A 9142-nucleotide genomic window follows, 5' to 3' on the forward strand; every position below is an offset into this window, starting at 1 on the left:
GCAGAGGGAAATGTAGTTGTCAGCACACTCTCATAGACACACACACACACACACACACACTCATCAGGTTCTCTTATAACAATGCTAGAATTTGCCCAAGACAGTTTGCTGAGGTTAAAGAGGACAAGTTCAGCCCTCCAGTGCAAATAGTTACCTGAAAGGGGCCTGAATTTTGGCCTTTTCCAGTGTACAGACAGTGAAAACATGCCATCCACATAAAGTTGATAACAGGTAATATCAGAAACATTCTGAATCCAAATAACATGAAGTTGTGAGAATTGATTATGCCACATCAAGGTAGGGATTAAAAGTGAGTTATAATGGAAACAAATGATGAGAGATGATTAAATGTCTATTAGATTAGCAATGATTCAAATGATCTCCAACATACAAAAAATAAGCACTGTAATACCTAAGTGTAAAGGATATGAATTAGTAATAGAATTTTGAATGTAATGTGGATTTTTCATTTTTTATTAGTTATCTATTTTATACATATTAGTGTATATATGTCAATCCCAATCACCCAATTCATAGCACCAACGCCCCCCTGTAACGTGTTAATATAAAAGTTTTCAAATTGCATAGTTTTGAAAGAAAAACTTCAGGAACTTACAAAGAAATGCATACAAAGATATCTGCATATGTATGAGCAAGAGTGTTAAGTACACTATTGTCCGAATAGAAAATATGGTAAGGGAACTAAACTTTCATCACTAGGATACAGATGAAATAAATTTTGGAGCAACCATATGATAAAATGCGTGGTCAATGTAAAAAAAACTGAAAATATGTTGTAAAATAACTTAAAATATTATGATATAAAAATATTTGCATGGAAAAATGGTCATAATAAGTGCAAACATGGCTCACAAAGATCATTAATGGAATCGTAACCTTCAACCATCTGGGGAAGGCAAAAATCGCATCCAATGAAACTCTCAGTTCAAAAGTAAAGTTGTACCACACAATATCAGGATGTTACTTAAGAGTGCTCTTAAAAGAACACATGGTGTGTGGCTGACAGGGTCTTGGTGCTCTGGCCGGGTGTCAGGTCTGTGCCTCTGAGGTGGGAGAGCTGAGTTCAGGACACTGGTCCACCGGAGACCTTCCAACTTCACATAATATCAAACGGCGAAAGGTCTCCCAGAGATCTCCATCTCAACACTAAGACCCAGCTCCACTCAATGACCAGCAAGCTACAGTGCAGGACACGCTATACCAAACAACTAGTAAGAAAAGAACACAACCACATCCATTAGCAGAGAGGTTGCCTGAAATCATAATAAGGTCACAGATACCCCAAAACAAACCACCAGGCGTGGTCCCACCCACCAGAAAGACAAGATCCAGCCTCATCCACCAGAACACAGGCACTAGTCCCCTCCACCAGGAAGCCTACACAACCCACTGAACCAACATAAGCCACTGGGGGCAGACACCAAAAACAATGAAACTATGAACCTGGAGACTGTGAAAAGGAGACCCCAAACACAGTAAGTAAAGCAAAATGAAAGGACAGAGAAACACACAGCAGATGAAGGAGCAAGGTAAAAACCCACCAGACCTAACAAATAAAGAGGAAATAGGCAGACTACCTGAAAAAGCACTCAGAATAATGATAGTAAAGATGATCCAAAATCTTGGAAATAGAATGGAGAAAATATAAGAAACATTGAACAAGGACCTAGAAGAACTAAAGAGCAAAGAAACAGAGATGAACAACACAATAAATGAAATTTAAAAATTTTCTAGAAAGGGGCCTCCCTGGTGGCGCAGTGGTTGAGAGTCCGCCTGCCGATGCAGGGGATACGGGTTCGTGCCCCGGTCTGGGAGGATCCCATATGCCGCGGAGCGGCTGGGCCCGTGAGCCATGGCCGCTGGGCCTGCGCGTCCGGAGCCTGTGCTCCGCAATGGGGGAGGCCACAACAGTGAGAGGCCCGCATACCGCAAAAAAAAAAAAAAAAAAAAAAAAAAAATTTCTAGAAGGGATCAATACCAGAAAAACTGAGGCAGAAGAACGGATAAGTGACCTGGATGATAAAATAGTGGAAATAACTACTGCAGAGCAGAATAAAGAAAAAAGAATGAGAATAATTGAGGACAGTCTCAGAGACCTCTGGGACAACATTAAACCCACCATAATTCGAATTATAGGGGTCCCAGAAGAAGAAGAGAAAAAGAAAGGGACTGAGAAACTATTTGAAGAGATTATAGTTGAAAACTTCCCTATCATGGGAAAGGAAATAGAAGGAAGCACAGAGAGTCACATACTGGATAAATCCAAGGAGAAACACACCAAGACACATCTTAATCAAACTGTCATAAATTAAACACAAAGAACAAAAATTAAAAGCAGCAAGGGAAAAACAACATGTAACACATAAGGGAATCCCCATAAGGTTAACAGCTGATCTTTCAGCAGAAACTCTGCAAGCCAGAAGGGAGTGGCAGGACATATTTAAAGTGATGAAAGAGAAAAACCTACAACCAAGATTACTCTACCCAGCAAGGGTCTCATTCAGATTTGACGGAGAAATTAAAAGCTTTACAGAAAAGCAAATGCTACGAGAATACAGCACCACCAAACCAGCTTTACAACAAATGCTAAAGGAACTTCTCTAGGCAGGAAACAAAAGACAAGGAAACGACCTACAATAATAAACCCAAAACAATTAAGAAAATGGTAATAGGAACATACATATTGATAATTACCTTAAATGTAAATGGATTAAATGCTCCAACCAAAAGACATAGACTGGCTGAATGGATACAAAAACAAGACCTGTATATATGCTGTCTACAAGAGACCCACTTCAGACCTAGGGACACATACAGACTGAAAGTGAGGGGATGGAGAAAGATATTCCATGCAAAATGGAAATCAAAAGAAAGCTGGAGTAACAATTCTCACATCAGAAAAAAATAGACTTCAAAACAAAGACAATTACAAGAGACAAAGAAGGACACTACATAATGATCAAGGCATCAATCCCAGAAGAAGATATAATAATTGTAAATATTTATGCACCCAACATAGGATCACCTCAATACATAAGGCAAATACTAACAGCCATAAAAGGGGAAATTAACAATAACACAATCATAATAGGGGACTGTAACACCCCACTTTCAAAAATAGACAGATCATCCTAAATGAAAATAAATAAGGAAACACAAGCTTTAAATGATGCATTAAAGAAGATGGACTTAATTGATATTTATAGGACATTCCATGCAAAAACAACAGAATACACATTCTTCTCAAGTGCTCATGGAACATTCTCCAGGATAGATCATATCCTGGATCACAAATCAAGCCTTGGTAAATTTAATAAAATTGAAATCATATCAAGTATCTTTTCTGACAAGAATGCTATGAGACTAGATATCGATTACATGAAAAAATCTGTAAAAAATACAAACACATGGAGGCTAAACAATGCACTACTTAATAACCAAGAGATCACTGAAGAAAGCAAAGAGGAAATCAAAAAAATTCTAGAAACAAATGACAGTGAAAACACAACGACCCAGAACCTATGGGATGCAGCAAAAGCACTTCTAAGAGGGTAGTTTATAGCTATACAAGCCTACCTTAAGAAACAAGAAATATCTCAAATAAACAACCTAACCTTACACATAAAGCAATTAGAGAAAGAAGAACAACAACAACAAAAAAACAAAGTTGGGAGAAGGAAAGAAATCATAAGGTTAGTTCAGAAATAAATGAAAAACAAATGAAGGAATCACCAGCAAAGATCAATAAAACTAAAAGCTGGTTCTTTGAGAAGATAAAGAAAATTGATAAACCATTAGCCAGACTTATCAAGAAAAAAAGGGAGAAGACTCAAATCAATAGAAGTAGAAATGAAAAAGGAGAAGTAACAACTGACACTGCAGAAATACAAAGGATCATCAGAGATTACTACAAGCAACTATATGCCAATAAAATGGACAACCTGGAAGAAATGGACAAATTCTTAGAAATGCACAGCCTTCCGAGACTGAACCAGGATGAAATAGAAAATATGAACAGACCAATCACAAGCACTGAAATTGAAACTGTGATTAAAAATCTTCCAACAAACAAAATCCCAGGACCAGATGGCTTCACAGGCAAATACTGCTATTTAGAGAAGAGCAAACACCTATCCTTCTCAAACTCTTCCATAATATAGCAGAGGGAGGAACACTCCCACACTCATTCTACGAGGCCACCATCACTCTGATACCAAAACCAGACAAGGATGTGACAGGAAAGAAAACTATATGCCAATATCACTGATGAACATAGATGCAAAAATCCTCAACAAAATACTAGCAAACAGAATCCAACAGCACATTAAAAGGATCATACACTATGATCAAGTGGGGTTCATCCCAGGAATGCAAGGATTCTTCAATATACACAAATCAATCAATGTGATACACCATATTAACCAATTGAAGGAGAAAAACCATGTGATCATCTCAATAGATTCAGAGAAAGCTTTTGACAAAATTCAACACCCATTTATGATAAATACTCTCCAGAAAGTAGGAATAGAGGGAACTTTCCTCAACATAATAAAGGCCATATATGACAAACACACAGCCAACATTGTCCTCAATGGTGAAAAACTGAAACCATTTCCATTAAGATCAGGAAAAAGACAAGGTTGCCCACTCTCACCACTATTACTCAACATAGTTTTGGAAGTTTTAGCCACAGCAATCAGAGAAGAAAAATAAATAAAAGGAATCCAAATCGGAAAAGAAGAAGTAAAGCTGTCACTGTTTACAGATGACATGATACTATGCATAGAGAATCCTAAAGATGCTACGAGAAAACTACTAGAGCTAATCAATGAATCTGGTAAAGTGCTATGATAGAAAATTAATGCACAGAAGTCTCTTGCATTCCTATACACTAATGATGAAAAATCTGAAAGTGAAATTAAGAAAACACTCCCAGTTACCACTGCAACAAAAAGAATAAAATATCTAGGAATAAACCTACCTAAGGAGACAAAAACTTGTATGCAGAGAATTATAAGACACTGATGAAAGAGATTAAAGATGATACAAATAGATGGAGAGATATACCATGCTCTTGGATTGGAAGAATCAACATTTTGAAAATGACTCTACTACCCAAAGCAATCGACAGATTCAATGTGATCCCTATCAGAGTACCAGTGGCATTTTTCACAGAACTAGAACAAAAAATTTCACAATTTGTATGGAAACACAAAAGACCCCAAATAGCCAAAGCAATCTTGAGAACAAAAAATGGAGCTGGAGGAATCAGGCTCCCTGACTTCAGACTATACTACAAAGCTACAGTAATCAAGACAGTATGGTACTGGCACAAAAACAGAAATATAGTTCAAAGGAACAGTATAGAAAGCCCAGAGATAAACCCACGCATCTATGGTCACCTTACCTTTGATAAAGGAAGCCAGAATATACAGTGGAGAAAAGACAGCCTCTTCAATAAGTGGTGCTGGGACAACTGGATAGCTACATGTAAAAGAATGAAATTAGAATGCTCCCTAACACCATACACAAAAATTAACTCAAAATGGATTAAAGACCTAAATGTAAGGCCAGACACCATCAAACTCTTAGAGGAAAACACAGGAAGAACACTGTATGACATAAATCACAGCAAGATCCTTTTTGACCCACCTCCTAGAGAAATGGAAATAAAAACAAAAATAAACAAATGGGACCTCATGAAACTTAAAAGCTTTTGCACAGCAAAGGAAACCATAAACATGACGAAAAGACAACCCTCAGCATTGGAGAAAATATTTGCAAAGAAATCATCAGACAAAGGATTAATCTCCAAAATTTATAAACAGCTCATGCAGCTCAATAGTTAAAAGACAAACAACCCAATCCAAAAATGGGCAGAAGACCTAAATAGACCTTTCTCCATAGAAGACATACAGATGACCAAGAAGCACATGAAAAACTGCTCAACATCACTAATTATTAGAGAAATGCAAATCAAAACTACATTCAGGTATCACCTCACACCAGTTATTATGGGCATCATCAGAAAATCTACAAACAACAAATGCCAGAGAGGGTGTCGAGAAAAGGGAACACTCTTGCACTGTTGGTGGGAATGTAAATTGATACAGCCACTATGTAGAACAGTATGGAGTTTCCTTAAAGAACTAAAAATAGAATTACCATATGACCCAGCAATCCCACTACTGGGCATATACCCAGAGAAATCCATAATTCAAAAATAGTCACGTACCACAATGTTCACTGCAGCTCTATTTACTATAGCCAGGACACGGAAGCAACTTAAGTGTCCATCGACAGATGAATGGATAAAGAAGATGTGGCACAGGTGTACAATGGAATATTACTCAGCCATAAAAAGAAATGAAATTGAGTTATTTGTAGTGAGTTGGAAGGACCTAGAGTCTGTCTTACTCTGACTCTAGTAAGTCAGAAAGAGAACAACAAACACCATATGGTAACACATATATATGGAATGTAAAAAAAATGGAATAAAATGCAGATGTAGAGAATGGACTTGAGGACACGGGGAGGGTAAGGGTAAGCTGGGATGAAGTGAGAGAGTGATATGGAGATATATACACTATCAAATGTAAAATAGATAGCTAGTAGGAAGCAGCCACATAACACAGGGAGATGAGCTCGGTGCTTTATGTCCACCTAGAGGGGTGGGATAGGGAGTGTGGGCGGGAGATGCAAGAGGGAGGGGCTATGGGGATATATGTATACGTATAGCTGATTCACTGTGTTATACAGCAGAAACTAACACAACATTGTAAAGCAATTATACTCCAATAAAGATGTTAAAAAAAAAGATCATTAATGACATGGATGCTTTGTTGCTTACACAGGTCTCTAGCTATTTGGCCTTAGGTCTCAAAGGATAAAAATAAAAATATCTTTGTTCTCACATAGAGCTTTCTCTTCAGCATGGTAAGAGGCTGAATTTTCTGTCTGGTACCTCTCAGTATCCTTGTACACTAGCATTGCCTCCCTTTCCACCCACGCTTTCAGAAATCTGTCTGGTGAGTTTTGGCCACCCTTCCCTCCCACCTTCCAGTTCCGGGAAGTTCAAGCTGCAGTTCAGGCTTATGTCACGAGGTGGCACCAACGTACCGCTATCGTCAAACTTCTCTACAAAGACATTTATTCAAGGAGCAAAAAAATACAGTACTCTCCCTTAAACACCAGCCTTTGAACCTATGCACTGAATAATTCTAAAATTGTCTGAAAAAAAAAACTCATCGTAAAAGAAGACTGTAAAGATATATATTCCAGGGACTGCACACGATGAAACACCAGGTGGCAGTAGCTCCTTGGCAGTGGGCGGCAGGCGGGTGGAAGGTACCGCAGGCAGAGGTGACTGAGAGAGGATGGGGCGTAGGCGCGATGTCTGGGTAGCTGTGTCCAGGGTCATGGACAAGAGATGCCCAACAGGGGGTTGGGGAAGGTCTGGGAAGCCTGTACAGGGGTGCGGTAATACAGAGTGAAATGCCGTGTTCTCTGGGAGGGACCTTCTGCAGCCTAGACACTTCAGCCTACACTGACGGAAGAGATACATCAATGAACGCGATGTAGATTTGTGGTCAAAAGCAGGCGGAACTGTTTTAATATAGATATGAATTTTCCAAAAAGAATTGGTATCATAGTAAACAAATCATATATCGTTTGTTACTTTTGGAAAAGGTACTTCTTTCCCTTAAAGCAGAAAAAAAAAAAAAAAGGGATGGTTGTCATCTTGTGGCCAGACCCAGGATTGCAAGCTCTGAGAGTCTCAGACCAGGGGACTGGTCAGCAAGAGGAACGAAGGGATGGAGGTTGTGACCCTGGCTTAGTGATTGCAGCCAGTATTTTCTGGAAACTTGCGCTTACTGTGAGCAATCCCTCTGTGTCCATCATTTTCTGGGGTCTCTAAACCTGAGATAGGGTGTCCAGCCCTGGCCCGAACTAAAGAGAAAGCTGCACTTGTAAGCATGTGTTTGGCGTGATAGAGCTAGAGGAGACCTAGAAACACACACACACACACACACACACAGAGTCAATTCCATTTTAAAATCTACTTCATTTCCCCAGGAAACTGAATACAATGAATGCTTTTCCAAAGTAATAAATACATGTTCACATTACCTTTGTCAGTCTGTTGACAGTACTTTGTTTTCAAATTTTTATGAAAATGCTTTTTTCCTGAATACGTTCCAAACAATATGTGAAAGTACATTTTCTCACCTCTCTTACGGGCTTGACTCCCGCCCCCTGACCCAAAAGGATCTGTTGTCATAGAACAGTGCCTCCACTCCAGACGTGTCCCTGTAGGTGAGGGTACATGATCATAGACAACTGCACACACACGTGTCTTTTCCTAAAGAGGAATCACATTATTCATCTTTTGCATATTGTCTTTTCCACTTAATATTCTTCTTAGGATTTATATTTTCATCTCACTAGTTGTAGTTGTGATGGTTAATTTTATGTGTTAACTCAACTGGCTATGGGATGCCCAGATTAAACACAATTCTGGTTGTGTTTGAGGGTGTTTCTGGATGAGATTAGTATTTGAACTGGTGGACTCAGTAGACTGTCCTCCCCGCTGTGCGTGGGACTCTTCCAATCTGTTCAAAGCCTGAATTGAACAAAAGGCAGAGGGAGAAGGAGTTCCCCCCCCCTTCTGCTTCCTGCTGCACTGCCTGACATCTCATCTCACCTTCTCTGGCCCTCACTCCGGGATTTAAACCATCAGCTTCCGGGGTTCTCAGGTCTTTAGACTCAGACTGAACTATGCCACCAGCTTTCCTGGGTCTCCAGCTTGCAAAGGACATACTGTGGGACCTCTCAGCCTCCATAACTGCACAAGCCAATTCCTTGTGATGAATCTCCTTTAATATGTATAAATACATATCCTGCTGTTTCCATTTCTCTGTAGAACCCTGAATAACACACCAGTGGTTTAGGCATATTTTAACATGTTTACTATTCATATATATATATATTTATTTGAGTTCTTTGTTGAAATCAGTTGGCAATCATTTGTTACTGAGTGTGCTTCACAAATCATGGATATTAACCCACTATGAGGTGTAGTTTACAAATGTTTTCTCCCCTCTTTTAACATAACTTTTTT

Source organism: Mesoplodon mirus (assembly GCF_964341445.2).
Source record: "Mesoplodon mirus genome assembly, chromosome: X".
NCBI classification, from domain to species: Eukaryota; Metazoa; Chordata; class Mammalia; order Artiodactyla; family Ziphiidae; genus Mesoplodon; species Mesoplodon mirus.